Raw genomic sequence first — 15,509 nt, 5'->3', positions numbered from 1 at the left:
CGGGAGACATTTTATATCGGGAAATATTCTTATTCATGCATTGTATTCACTTACAACCAGGCACAGTGAAAATCATTAAGTATTCATAAACCAGATGCACGAATCACTATTTGAAAGATGAGCTAGATTTTCTCCCATGGCCATATGTTGGCAATCCTATTCTGCAAAGGGAAGGGGTAAGAATCTTTCTTATTGAAATTCATTTGTTCAAAGCAATGTCTGCCTTCTCCTGTTATTAGGACTGGTGACTTTTTTTACTTTCAGGGTAAGTGATTTATAACATAAGGAGTTTTTAGTTATAATCTTCAAACAGGAAACAAAATGTTTTTCTCCCTAACTCTGGCCCTGATTGTTGGATTGCTGTCTTCATGACCTGTTTGCTCATTTTCTTTGGAGAAGAGAAAGCATGTTCTGGCCTTCAGATGTTAGATGTTAAAAATATAATTTTTAATGGGCATGTCCCTAAATGTGGCTTCAGATAAAATATTATTAGAAATATAATGTATTTTCTAGTGTTTTGCAGAAACAGACTATGCATCTACCTCACATAACTTTAATTTTAAACTTTTGTCAGCAAAGTTTTAGAAGAAAATAAAAATAAAATCCCTAGGGACAACCAAATTCTTCTCAAGGGGAAAATCCAGGTGTCGGGTCAAGGCAACAGTTTATCAACAAAACAGGTTAAATATGGGAGGGTGGAAAAGAAGGGTGGAGGTGGAAAGGATCATAGGAATAAAAACCAATTTAACCTTTCTTCCCAGGAGATAGAATCAAACTAAAATAAGCTCAGGTGGCCCCCTTCGGAGGTCAGCGCTCCAAAAAGACATCTAGGCATTTAAAACAAACAGAAATGTGATTTTATTGATCCCCTTAGTTTTTGTTGCTACACTAAGCAGATACTACACAAGCATAGTTTTAGAAATAGTGATTAATAGCAATGGGAATGCTTAATTTGAATATCACCCTTAGTATTAACAGGGTTATGTTTTTAAAAACTAATACATAATTAGTAGTCATTATAGTTGATCTGTGGGAATGTCTGAATTCCTTATGTAAGTGGTAAAGATATCAGGAATTTCTTGTAAGTGTATCAAATAGATCCAGCACTGTAACGGCTATAGAGAGGATAGCATCTGGTAGCGATACGGCTTTATTAATCTCAGAACAGAGTTTTGGTTTCTTCATCTGATTGCTGCCTCTGGTTCATTCTCCGTGCTGCAATGTTCTAGTCATTATCAAACAGTCCCAGGAAACATCACCAACTCTGCACACTCCAGCAAGAACAGTTTACTGCGGCACACCTCCCAGGACCCTCCATTGTTTAGAAGACATTTCCTAGGATGGGGGGCGGTGGTGTTGGGGTTACAGAGGATTTTGACTCCCTTCTTCCTCTCCTTCTTGCGTGCACTCTGTCTAGTGCACAGGCCCTCCCATCCCTGAAAAGAAAGACCTGGCAGCAAGCAGAAGGCCCGGGCACGCGACGGGCACAGAGCCCCCCGGACCCCTCGGGGTCTGGGGTCCCCCTCGTTACCCACAAGCCTCCCGGCCCGCCGTGCCAGCAGGAAGCAGGCGCGCGGGGTCCGGCGCCCGCGAGGGAGGTGGGCGCCCCCGCACAGAGGCCGAGGGGCCGCCGGGGTCTCCCGACGCTCGCCCTGGGGGAGCCTCCGGCTGAAACGCGCGCGGCTGACAGAGGCTTGCCCCCACGAGGACCCAGGAGGAAGTCGCTGCCATGGTGCCCACACGCCGCCCCAGGTGGCCCGGGCAGCTCCTCTCTGACAGCTGTCGGACCGCAGGCGGCCGAGGAGCCACACACGTCGCTGTCCCCTTCCCGGCCGTCGGGACGGGGCACCCGCCAGTAGGTTCCTCGCAGGTCTGGGGGTGGTGCGGCAGAGCCCCGCCTCGGGGTCCCCCCCGGTGTCTCCAGTGCGCCCCGCGACTCAGTACGTGACGCGCACGAGCACGGCTCCCCGCCCTCCCGGCCGCCCCCACCTCCGGTTCTGTTTTGGTTTTGCTCTCGGCCTCGTCTCTCTTTCCTTCCTGTCCCTCCGCCTTCCCCGCCCTCGGCCTCGCTGCTGGTCGGGCCTCCCTCGGGCGGCTTCCAGTTCTGCTTCGCGCTCTGGCCCCTCCTCCCCGCCCCGCACCAGCCGCTTCCTCCTCGCGCGCCCCGCGCCCCGAACCCGGGACTGCATTTCCCGGTAGGCGCCGGGGCAGCCAATAAGCGGCTCAAGATTTGGCGGCGGCGGCGGCGCCCCGAGAGTCCGGGTGGGGGGGGCTTTGTGCGCGGCGTCGGTGGCGGCGGCGGGAGCGGGCGGCGGCGGCAGCGGCGGCCAGATCCGAGGCGGAGGCCGCGGGGAACTGCCCACTGGTGGTCGCGGACAGACGTGCGGAGGCCGGCAGGAGCCCGGCGGACCCAGCTGCCCCCGTCGGCCGCCGGCCCCCCCCCCCCGGCTCCTCTCCGGTAGCGGCGGCTCCGCGGCGACCCCGTCCCTCGCCGCCCCTGCCCACCCCGCCCCCGGCCGCCTTCCTCCTCCCCGCTGCCGGCCTGGCCTGGCCGGCCCGGTGGCCTCCTTCCGTGCCCGCCGCCATGGCAGAGGCATCCGGCGCGAGGGAAATCTAGCCCGGGGATTTCATGCGGCCTAGCTCGGCTCCGTCTCCTCCCCCCGCAGCCCGGGCGGCTGCCCGCACCCCAGTTCCGCTCCGGGCCTCCGTGTCTCTCCTGTGATCCTACGGACACGGCCGGGGGTTAGAATGGAACAAACTGAAGGTAAAGTGGCTGCGTGCGTGTTCGTGGGTCTGTGCCTCGGAGGGGCCGAGCCGGGGACGGGACCGGGGTGGGGAGAGGGACTCCAGCCCGAGTGGGAGGACACGCGAGCGGCCCGCCGGGGCTCGAGGGGAGCCCGGGAGGAGGAGCGGATGGCCCGGTGGGGGGTGTGCGGGGTGTCGGGAGGTGGGGCAGGGGCGCTGGGGTGGGGGGAAGAGCCGGAGTGGCGCGGGGCTGGGAATTGGGAGTAGAGGTGGGATGGGGGCGGGGATAGCGATGGGGCCGGGGGAGGGGCAGGCGCCGCGGAGCCAAGTTAGGTTTCGAGACCTGGGCGGACTGGGAAATGGGTTTGGGGGTGTCGGGTGGGGACCGGGACTCCGGGGGAGAGGGGAGAGAATTGGATGGAGAAATGGGCGTCCAGGGAGAAACGAGGGAGTGGAGGGAAAGGTGGGCTGGGAAAAGAGAGGCGAAATGACGGAGACAGGATGCCAGGGGAAGGTAGGAAAACAGACGCAGGAAGCTGGAGGACCCAGTTTTGGGGACAGGGAGGGAAATGCACTGAACGTGGACGCGGATGGGAACCAGCCGACCCGACCTCACGGAGTGGGAGGGGAAGACGGGGACGGGGGTTGTTGAAGTGTTAGGAAGGGAAAGCCTTTTGTTCCTGTATGTGTGTGTATTCTGTGCCTTTTCTTTCAAGGCTGGAGAATGGAGAAGCAAGTGGTTATGCTGTTGCGGTGGTTGTGAAATGGGGAGGCGTGGGCTTTACCATTTTGAGGGAGAAGTGTTCGTGTTATGGTAGCAAGACGGGGAGAGACATGGCCACAATTTGATGGTCTTGGTGAGGGAGTGGAGACTCTTCAGATTTAAAGGGGGCAGGGGCAGCCATGTTTGCTGCCAGGCACTGCAGTGTAAATAAATTCCTTCTCTCCGACAGCAGTATGAGTCTGGAAGGGGCCATTTCAGATGGTTAACCCCCTTTCTTTCTATTCATGAACTCTTCGCTTCCATCTTGAGGTCATTTAAAATTATTCTTAACCACCAAAAGGAGGGAGTGATGTTTCCATCTTGTGTGTTTTGCTGCCCCCCCCCACCCCCCTTCCCTCTTTCCTCTTCCCTCTTCCTTCTGGTTGCAAACTAGGCATGCTAATGAACCGCAGTGTAAAATTTAACCCTTTTTATAAAGTTAGGACTGTATATTTTCTAGCTTGAAGGAATCATTACTACTCTCTTATTTCAAACATGACCATGAAAGATCTTTTAAATATTCATTGGTTTCAGAGGCCTCGGAAGCAGTCAACATGTTTTCTGCAATTCTTTAAGTAAACAAGGAAATTGCATCGGTTATTTTACTTGGACTTGGGCTCTTGGCAAAGCATTGTGTGGGGGTGAGAAGGGATAGGAAGATCTGCTTGTCATAGATATCTCCTTGCTGTATTTTGAATATTAGAAAATGTGTGTAGAATTTTAAAATGTGTGTTTCTGATAGCTCTTACTTATAGGTTAAGAAGCATTTTCTTTTTTTATAAACGCTGTAACAACTGAAAGCTTCACTTTCATGTAGCTAGCTTAATACAAGCTTCAACACCAGTTCAGCATACTGCAATAATCTATGAAGCAGGCATGCAGTTCTCAGAGCCTCATTGAAGTGTCAGTATTTTTGGTGGGAACTTTAGGTTACTCTCAGGAAAGCTACAGTAATTCCTCAGTATATTCAATTGTAATTATGTGTGTGGTATGAAATTCAGTTTAAATCCTGACAAATTTACAGTAGATAAATTAGGTGGAGACTCTTATTTTCATATTGAAAAGGATTAAATGTGTGTGACCTCTTGTTTTGTTTTATAATTATAATTGGAGTACTCTAAACTTTAATTAATCATGTCGATATTGAAACTGTTCTTTAATACCAGGAAGGCTTGTTAAAATTGTAATATAATGGACCCAAATCAGTTGCACTACATATTGACTTAACCTACCTAGTGCAACTTTTTTTTCAGTGGTTATATAGAAGTTAGGATGTGTTCTTGATCTTTTGAAAAAAATGAAATTGAATATTGTTAGAGTGGTACTTTGTGAGAGTGCTTTTAGTATAAAGGCCACGTTTACAACTTGGGAGTGTTTTGTTTTGATAAAATTAAGCCCAAATTTTTGAAAACTTTGTGAGGAAAAGTTCCACTCAAAAAGCTATTGAGAAGTTTTTTGGAATTTATTTTTATGCAGATTGCATTTTTATATCTCCACTTATTTGACATGTTATTTGTAATTAAATTGCAAATTATGTGCTTGAACTATTAGTGCCATACATTTTTAGGAAACTGAAAAATTATTGTATATTAAAATAAACAACTCACATTGGCAGCTTGAATTACTAAAAATAAAGTGTATTCCTATGTATACAGCATTTTGTAAAGATCAGGGTCCCTTGCCCAGTTGTCATGAGTAGTCTGGTGTCTTGCATAGGTATCCGTATGGTGAAGAAGACTATTCTAGTTAGATGATACTTAACTAAAACCCAAACTTTACTCTGATTACCGTATCCATCAGCCCACCTGCTACCTGTGAGAGCTTTTTTTTTTTAAATCCTCACCCGAGGATATTTTTTCCATTGCTTTTTAGAGAGAATGGAAGGGAGGGAGGGCTGGAGAGACAGACAGACAGAGAGATATCGATTGGTTGCCTCCCCCAGGAGCCCCAAACAGGGCCAGGGATCAAGAGCCTGTGACCCCCGGGAATTGAACATGTGACCCTTTGGTGCATAGGCTGACGTTTTGACCATTGAGCAAACCGGCCAGGGCTGTGAGAGCTTTTTTTTTTTAACCTTATGCTCTTATGTGGACCCGGTTGAATGAGTTTTGAGTTTTGGTTAAAGGAAATTGGTTGTCTTTGAGATTGATCATCCTTGAGTGATTTGTCAAATCTGATTCTAAATACTCTCGGTTTATGGAGTTTATAATAACATTCACAATAATCATAGTTATAGCTGATAATAGTTGTCCTCTTAAAATAGGCTAAGCTGAGTGTCTTACATGTATGGTTTTCTTCACCTTCCAGACAGTTGTGTGAGGTTAGTACTATTAACTCCTTCTTACAAATGGAAAAATTGAGGTTTAAGTAGCTTAACAACAACACATACAGTAAATAGCAAAACCAGTATTTGAACCCAGGTTTTTTCTAATTATATAACCTGAATCAGTAGATCTTTACTTTTAGGTTTTTTAAAAATTCACTAAAATAATACATGTTCATTATTTTTTTCCAATGATTATAAAAGACTAAGAGGTTTTAAAAAGTTACCCTATTTCCCACTGATGATCGTTTGAAGTTTCTTGTGTGTCCTAGAATATTTCTGTATATATATGTATATCTGTCTTAAATTGGGCCATACTATGCATTTTGCATTTTTGTTTTAACAGGCTATCTGGGACATCCTTCTAAATGAACACTTACAAATCTATAGCTTTTTTTTTAAGGGTCATATAGTATTTCATTGTTTGGAATGTTGGTTCACATTAGGATGTTAACAGGTTTTTGCTGTTATAAGTCATTGAGCAGGTCCCTAACAGCCTATTTAAATACAGGAGATACAGTACAGCTATATTTTACAAGAAAGAAAACTGAGGTTTTGGAGACACCCTGTTAACTGGCTCTTTACACCACATCACATTACATCATTATTATGAAAGTATTTGAGCTCTCTGTGAAAGCTCAAGGTGAGGGGGAATTCTCAAGATTAGGCACGTTTAGTATAATGAATGCAAGAGGATTAAGTTGTAGTGAGGTAAAGGATTATGCTTCTACTTTTTCATATTTTATTTACTATGATTTATATATAGCATATGCACAGAATATTTTTGCATACATAAATTAATCATGTCCAAGTATCTTTTTAAAAAATATATTTTTATTGATTTCAGAGAGGAAGGGAGATAGAAACAGCAATGATGAGAGAGAATCATTGATTGGCTGCCTCTTGCATGCCCCTTACACTGCACCGGGGATGGAGCCTGCAACCTGGTCATGTGCCTGAGTGGGAATCAAACCATGAGCCACATCAGCTAGGCATTTCCAAGTATCTTGGAAGTTTGTGTTTTGTGTAATAAAGTGGTTTGGGGCAGAATTTTTCCTATTTTAATAAAATTATCAATGAAATAAGATAGCAATGAAATAAAAATGTAAGAGGTTCATTATGGTCCTGGAAAACAACTTGGAAAGAAAATTGAGACACTGGTAAATTTTTAAAAATGAACTAAAAATACCTCATTAAAAAGTTTTTAAATAATCGTAGCAGGCACTGTTGATTATTTTTTATTATTTTTGTCTATCAGGAAGAAAATAAGTTATGGGTATTTATTTATTGGGTTCTTTAAAAAACAAAAAGGTAGTCTATTTTATTTTTTTTAAGTATATTTTTATTGATTTCAGAGAGGAAGGGAGAGGGAGAGAGATAGAAACATCAGTGATGAGGAAGATTCATTGATCGGCTGCCTCCTGCACACCCCGCACTGGGGATCAAGCCCACAACCCAGACATGTGCCCTTGACTGAATCAAACCTGGGACCCTTCAGTCCTCAGGCCAACACTCTATCCACTGAGCCAAACCAGCTAGGGCAAAGGTAGTCTATTTTAGACACTTAAAAAATTAAAATCATTAAAGCTTTAAAAAGGTTTAGAATTTGGTATCCATAAAATCTGCTTCTTGATGAAATGCTGTGTTTAGTTGTACTTTAAGTGGAGTCTGTCATATTTGAAAGAGCAACGAAGGTGATTTATTCCTTTGTTAATAAACATGTCCAGCGTTTGAGTTTTCAATGAATGATGAGCTTTATTTCTTAAAGCTAATATTTTTGTAAATACTAATAATTGTAAATTTAAAAAATTGATTATATGATGGCTACCTAACACATTTTTTAAAAAGCTTACCGAGTTTTGTTTTTGGTTTTTATTGTTGACCTTACTAAGTGCTTAATAAATACGCTTAAACACTTCTGTTTCATGTTGTGCCTCTTTAGTGTGGCATGAAAAGAAGGTTAAAGGCATATTTTCAGTTTTGTGAATTTAGAGAATGTACAGTTTTTTACTAGATGGATGTGTGTTGTTACTCCTAAGATACATCTGTTTATTGACAAGATTTTGAATTTGAAAATGGGTTCTTGGCTTTTTTAAATATTTCAATGTGGATCTGTGTCATAGTTGATTCATCTACAAATGATAACTCTTTCCTTACTAGGTTCCCTTTTTCATCTGGATTTAGGGCTGTATTGAGGAGAAAGTGAAAATGAAAAGGAAAGTTTTTTATATTCATACAGTTTCCATTTTTAATCATAGGAATATATTATTATATAATAATAATACCTCGAGTTTATATTATACCTTCTGAAATGTTGATAGAATTCACACAATAACTCAACTCTTTTGCTTTGTAATGTGAAGTAAGAAAGCACAAGAATTATTTCACCTAAGCGACTTGAGGAACTCCTGAGGCCTAATAGACTGTCATGTTAAGTATAATTAGATTTTCAGATTTCAGTCTGAATACTTTTTAGAAGGTTAAAAATATATATGTGGGTAGGTGTTTCTTGACTTTTTCTTCATAGCCTGCTTTATCCTTACCTTGATAGACAAACATTAATTTTTAATGTAAGGATAGAGCATTTTTCTGCCATAGAACATGCTATTTCTTATTTTGGTATAACTTATATTCAAGGGCCTTGAAATATATAAGTAGATATTTTAATTTAAGAACTGTGTGGCTTCCTGAGATTTTGTGGGTAAAGCAAAATTTAGCTCATCAAATTGATTTGAGATGAAGAAGAAAATTAAGAAGTGTCATATGGAGACTTGCGCAGTGGCATTTTGGCCATAGCCAAGACAGTATTGCATCTGTTGAGTTTTGTGTTTCTGACATCTTAGTTGTGGAGTCTTAAGAAAGTTTCACTTTAAGCAAACAAAAAACACACCCAAAAACTTTTTAAAATAAGCATTTAAAAAACTTTTAAGTTGTGAAACTCGTTATAAAGAAAAGACCATAAAACCTAAATGTACAATACAAACAAATAATTAGAAAGTGAACATCATGTAGGCACCACCCAAGTAATAAACTCCTTAAGAAAAGCTGCAGAAATAGCCCCATTAGGGTAGCTGGTATTGCCTTCCTGGTATTTGGACTTTAGGAATAAAAGTATGCTGAAAAATAACCTAAAAATTAATAGCCCTGAGGGTTCAGCGGATGTAAAAACTGAATGACCAGTTTTTTTATGTTATTATCAAAAGGATTATCTAGACCAGTGGTTGGCAAACCGAGGCTCTCGAGCCTCATGTGGCTCTTTGGCCCCTTGAGTGTGGCTCTTCCACAAAAGAGCGCCCACGTACAGTGTGATTGAAACTTCATGGCCCATGCGCAGAAGTTGGTTTTCGGCCTGGGTGAGTCTATTTTGAAGAAGTGGCCTGTGTCGGTTCCTCGGGCGACGGGAGGGAAAGCAAAGGTGAGAGACATAAGTAAAATCAGAGTGTCTAGGAAATATGCCTTTAACCTTCTTTTCATGCCACAAGAAGTAGGGGTGTCGGTTCGTCGGGCAACGGGAGACTAGGCGCAGGCAGGCCGCGGGATACGCAGCGTGGGGGAGGCGCACGCAATTCATGCACGAGTTGAGTGAGAGTGTGGATGGGAGAGTTGGAAGGGGTCGACCTCAGCGAACGTACCTCAATCAGATTGAGGATGTTTTTAGCAAAGGCTAGCTTAGGACTACCCTAATTAAGTTAATAACAATGTACCTACCTATATAGCTTAAGTTAAAAAAATTTGGCGCTCAAAAGAAATTTCAATCGTTGTACTGTTGATATTTGGCTCTGTTGACTAATGAGTTTGCCGACCACTGATCTAGACAATTAAACAAGAATAGCTTTCTTGCATTTAGTGTAATCATTTAGTGATTTGAAACCTTGGGCTGTGTTAATAAATATGAAACAAAAATAATACTGCATCCTGCCCTGGCTGGTGTGGCTCAGTGATTAGAGCATAAGGCCCTCCCGCATCAAGGGTCTTAGGTTTGATTCCCAGTCAAGGGCTCATACCTGGGTTGCAGGATCATCCAGTCTAGGTGCATCCGGGAGGCAACCAATCTATGTGCCTCTCACATATCTCTCTCTTTCTCTCTCTCTCTCTCTCTCCTTCCCTCCCTCTCTCCCCCCTCTCTCTCCTTCCCTCCCTCCCTTCCACTCTCTAAAAATGAATGGAAAAAAATATCCTTGGGTGATGATTAACAACATCAAAAAGTTCCAAATCCTACAAGAATTATGCCATTTTATACAAAGTATTATTTATTCGAAATTCATCTCTTTTGCATTTAAAAAAATTTTTTTTCATTGATTTCAGAGAGGAAAGGAGAGGGAGAGGGAGATAGAAGCCTTAATGATGAGAGATTATCATTGATCGACCACCTCCTACACACCCCACACAGGGGATCGAGCCCACAACCCAGGCATGTGCCTTGACCAGGAATCTAGCCATGAATTGAACCGTGACCTCCTGGTTCATAGGTCAATACACAACCACTGAGCCATGCTGGCCAGGCTCTTTTGCATTTTTTTAATAGGATTTAGTGACTTGGCTTTAGATTAATGTGCAAACTCTAATCTTTTAGACTTTTGCTTAGAACATGTCAAATTTGCCTATCTAGCCTATATAATAAAAGAGGAACATGTAAATTGACCATCCCTCGGCTACACTCACCAGCCAATCAGGAGTGAGTATGCAAATTAACCCAACAAAGATGGGTGGAGAGCAGAGCGGGAGAGTTGGCCGAGAGTGGAGCGGTTTGGGGAACTTGGCTCCCCAAGCCACCAGACGGAGAACAGAGAGGGAGGCTGTGGGACGGAGACAGAGCAGGAAGGGAAAACCAAGAGCGCAGGGAGCACCAGGAATTCTGGGAATAGTTTTGGTGGCAGCCCCAGGACCTGAAGCGAAAGCCCAGAGCGCAGGGAGTACCAGGAATGCTGGGAATTGTAGTTCTGGTGGCAGACGGATCTCCTAGACACGAGAGCAAAGTGAACCTGGAGCAAGTTACTGTTGTGGCGGTGGGGGATGGAGGGAAAGCAAAGGTGAGAGACATAAGTAAAATCAGAGTGTCTAGGAAATATCAAAGGGAAGATATCCTAAAACTTCCAGGAAATCTCCACCAATGAAGCACAGAAAAAAAAAAGCCTCTATTATTCTGTGAGCAACAAACCAAACTGGGTTGGGGTGGTGGAGTCTCAGACAATTCACTCATATGATTGCAAAGACAGACAGAAACTCCTGGATTGGAGAAGGCTCCCAGATTGGAGAGGGTGCAGGTTGGGCTGAGGGACCCACCCCCCGTGCACGAATCTTCATGCACCGGGCCCCTAATATATATATAAAATCCTAAGCGACCGTCCGACTGTTTGACCGGTAGCTATGACGCGCAGTGACCACCAGGGGGCAGATACTCAACACAGGAGCTGCTGTTCAGGTGACACCCTGGAACCAGAGAGGAGGCAGCCCAATTCCAGGGTGCGTCACCCAAGAACTGCCCTCTCGCAATCAGGGACCCCTCAGGGGATGTCAGAGAGCCAGTTTCTGCCCAATCCTCACAGGCCAGACCGAGGAACCCCACCAGTGCATGAATCCGTGCACCAGGCCTCTAGTCCTGTATAATAATTAGGTAATATGCAAATTGACCCCCACACCGTAACACTGACAAGATGGCAGCACGCACAGCGGAGGCGGGGGCAGGGCCAGTGGCTGCTCTGCCCACGGCGGGGTGGGGGGGGTCCTGGCAGCCACTTTGCTCACCTTCTGCCAGGGTTTTTGCGGCCCCGCATGCGTGCCGCGGGGGCGGGGCCTGGCGGCTGCTCTGCACAACCCAGAGGCAGGGCATCGGGGCAGCACTCCAGGACTCGGGGGTCATCCCGTGGCGTGCCAGCGGGGAGGGTGGGGGGGTTCGGGGTTTCGTGCGATTTCGCACAAGGGGTCACTAGTAGTACTAATAACCTCCTAATTTGTTTCTTATTTTATAAAAACAAGTTTGACTTTCTTGCTTTCACATTAAGTAATCAGTAGTGACAATCTATGTTTGACTCTTCATCCTTGGTGCCTCTGCTAGATTCTTACCTTTTCTCCATTTTAGCTAGGTGAACCACATTTCTTTTGAAACTGAAGAAACTTATTGATTGGGTTTCTTAGACTATTTTTTTAAATATGTTTGGAAAAGGTAAATGTTGACTTTTGAGGATTTTGATAGAAAAAGTTGACAGTTCGCGCCCCCCTGCCGTCTCCCCCCCCCCTTCCAAATACAGTCTATTTGCATAAAACTGCAGTGTGGACTTTGAGAAAGACATTTTTATAACACTTCTACATACATAAATTTAAAGCCTTTATTTGGTTATTATAATTTTGTAAGTTTAAGCTATCTTCGTGTTTATGATTTCTGCAGGATCCTGATACATTAGGATGTAGTATTTCATGTTTGATTGTGGTGAGAAACTTATTGCTGTGCTTTGCTGTAAACTTGAATTCCTTTCTGTAATGCAATAGAATGGTATTCTTTTTTTTTTATTCTGACTGAAGGTTAAAGATATGCCTTACTAATTTCCCCCTGAAAAGATGTTGAGTTTTCCTAAAAGTGGAAGCTAACATGAATTGATATACTTATTTTTTAAATCTAAATTAGGTAGTTTACTTTGTGTCTGAAAAAGTTACCGTAGGGTTTCTGTATTGTTATCACCTGCACAATTATGCATTGGTCATTAGAATACATTTTTTTGCCCCACTGGTATGGCTCAGTTGAGCGTAGTTCCATGCACCAGGAGGTCACTGGTTTGATTGCTGGTCAGGGCACATGCCAGGGTTGCAGGCTCAATCCCCAATACGAGGTGTACAGTAGGCAGCTGGTCAATGTTTCTCTCTCTTCGATGTTTCTGTCTCTCTCGCTCTCCCTCTCCCTTCTTATCTGTGAAATAAAAGCATATTTTAAAAAATAGAAAAGAAATTTTTTTGGGTGACTGAGATATTGTTAGTTAAGGTTAAGGTATTGCAAACATATACATACATGCACACACATACATAATATCCCTAAGAAATGTGATGGCCCTTTTAATTTTTATCTTTTAATGGAAAATTTGCACTTTCCAAAGTGGCCAGTAGTTTAAAAATAACATTTGTTATGTTTAAGTTATGAAAGGATGGTTTATTGTAGGGAAATTGAAAACCATTTAAAATTGCCTAAAATCTTACCAACTGGAAGTAACTACTATTAACACTTTGTTCTATATTCTTCGTGGTTTTTTTTCTTATTGCTACACTATATGTATTTTCTTTACAAATTGGAATTGTACATTTGTATTATTTTGTAACATGCTTTATTGTGAAATAATATTTTGAGAATGTAGTTTTAAAAATTGCTAACATTTCATTGTAAAGAATGTTTACCCTTCTTCTGTTGATGGTATTTTAGGCAGGTTAGAACTTGGGGATATTATAATTTGAGACATATTTATACATTTAAAAAACCCACTGTATGACTGATATTTTATTATAGTCAATTCCTGGAAGTAAAATTACTTTAGAAATATGAACATTTCAGCCTGGCCAGTGTAGCTCAGTGGTTGATTCTCTCATCATTGATGTGTCTGTCTCTTTCTCCCTCTCTGAAATCAATAAAAATATATTTTAAAAAATGAACATTTCAGAAGCTTTTGACACACATTTTCAATTTGTTCTCCAGAAAGTTTTTTAAAAATAAGTTTTATTGAGAAATAAATCACATACCATACAATTCACCCGTTTAAAGTGTACCATGCAATGGTTTGCATTGCAACGGAGAGAGTGTTGTATGCATTTTTAAATTTTTTTTTTTGTTCAAATTTTATTTAGAACTACTTTGTTTTAGAAAATGTTTATAAAAATTATGCTATGCCTATGCCTGTATAATTAATTGTTGCAACCTTGTTACCATTTGGAAAGTATGGTTTTGTTTTTTTAAGAGAGATTTGCTTTGCTCTAACTGACCTTCACCCTGACAGTTGTTCTATTTGCCATAAGCCATTTAAACATCTTTTTTTTTTTTTTTTAACTCAGTGGTCAGTGGGGTGTAGGCCAAGAGCCAAGGAAATCTGAGTTCCTGTCCCCACTGTACCTTTTACCTCTGACGCTCAGAATTCTTATCTCTGAAATAGAGATGAAAATGACTATTTTCTGGAGTTACAGGGATCCAAATTAGACATGCTAGAGTGTGCCTAGAGCTTTATTCAGTGGCAATGTCATAACAGTGGGGTTTATCTCAGGCATGATAGAGTATCATGTTTAGAACTGTAACAGGCATATAGGTGATAATAAATGACTCTTTTTAAAAATATATATTTTATTAATTTTTTTACAGAGAGGAAGGGAGAGGGATAGAGAGTTAGAAACATCGATGAGAGAAACATCGGTCAGCTGCCTCCTGCACACTCCCCACTGGGGATGTGCCCACAACCAAGGTACATGCCCTTGACCAGAATCGAACCTGGGACCCTTGAGTCCACAGGCCGATGCTGTATCCACTGAGCCAAACCGGTTAGGCATAAATGACTTTTTAATATAAGAAAACTAACATGCAAAATGAACTAATCTTTAGTTTCACATTTAATGGATGAAGAAATAAACTCAGTTGGCTCAAACTCACTTTCATAGAACTTAAAAGTTCAAAGTTAACTAATGCATCATCAGAATGTTTGCATGGGTTATGTGGGCGTTTCTCAGTTGGTAAGAGAATTCGTGCTGGTACAAGTATAAGCATGAAGTTAATTTTCCAGTCCAAATTTGCTTACACTGTTGTTATAACAATAGCATGAAGGCTACCGCTTCACCAACACTTAGTCTTCTGATTAAGCAAATAGGTGATAATGTACATTTTGAATTTATGGTATGAAGTTACTTATGTTCTGACTTTTATTGCTTATTTTAAAATGAAATGTTGAATACAGTTGAACCTAAAACACTAAAGTGCTAAACCTGATGAAACAAAAAAAAAAACCCTGGTCTTTACAGGAAAGATAAACTTAGTATATATTATTTTAGATATTATGATCAGTTGCTTAGTACTTTAAAAACTACATATAATTTATTCTTTTTATATCTTGCTATGGGGAATGAAGACTACAGGGGAAAAGAAAGTAAAATTTGAACATATGCAAAGTTTTAAGAACCAAACTAAAAAAAAACTGAGAAAACATCTATCTATCTATATAAAAGCCTAAGCAACCTTTACAACCGGTCAACCGAACGACAGGTTGCTCTGACGACACTGACCACCAGGGGGCAGACGCTCAACGCAGGAGCTGCCCCCTGGTGGTCAGTGTGCTCCCACAGCCAACCTCCCCTGGTCCCTCCCCCCGGCCAGCCGGCCCCTATCCACCCCAATTGCCAGCCAGCTCGTGGGACCCCACCTGTGCACAAATTCATGCACCAGGCCTCTAGTTTTACAATTTAAGTGTGTTGGGGAAAGAGGTAGGAAAATATGTGGGTGAACTTGTTAGTTTACTAGATTTCATAATGAATAGAACAGGATGACTGATGTGTTACTTAGTTTGTAGTAATTTTCAGTGTGAGACAGTAACTTGACGTAAGGGACTGTAAATTTTCTTCAAGTGGTAACACCACGTCTGTTCTTGATGGGTGTGGTCAAGAATTAAGTGAAGAAAGTTGAGGTTAAGCCAAATAGATAAGGAAGATAGGGTGAAATAGGCT

The 15,509-nt window shown here is 42.6% G+C and overlaps 1 protein-coding gene across 4 annotated transcripts in view; it reads left to right on the top strand.

Moving 5' to 3' along the window:
* Positions 1-2,275: 2,275 nt before the first annotated feature.
* NSD3 (nuclear receptor binding SET domain protein 3) overlaps positions 2,276-15,509 on the top strand; it is a 118,067-nt gene continuing 104,833 nt past the window's right edge. The window contains exon 1 of one of the 4 annotated variants that reach the window (XM_070408410.1): positions 2,276-2,764. The gene's annotated coding sequence lies outside the window, so the exon portion shown is untranslated. Of the gene's footprint in view, positions 2,765-3,156; positions 3,260-15,509 lie in introns of those variants that run through there. The other 3 variants (XM_070408414.1, XM_070408415.1, XM_070408412.1) reach the window with 3 other exon arrangements.

This window comes from Myotis yumanensis, unplaced genomic scaffold, assembly GCF_028538775.1.
Source record: "Myotis yumanensis isolate MYYU_CA2020_CCGP unplaced genomic scaffold, mMyoYum1.0.hap1 SCAF_3, whole genome shotgun sequence".
Classification (NCBI taxonomy): Eukaryota; Metazoa; Chordata; class Mammalia; order Chiroptera; family Vespertilionidae; genus Myotis; species Myotis yumanensis.
This window is presented reverse-complemented; position numbering and strand designations above follow the sequence as displayed.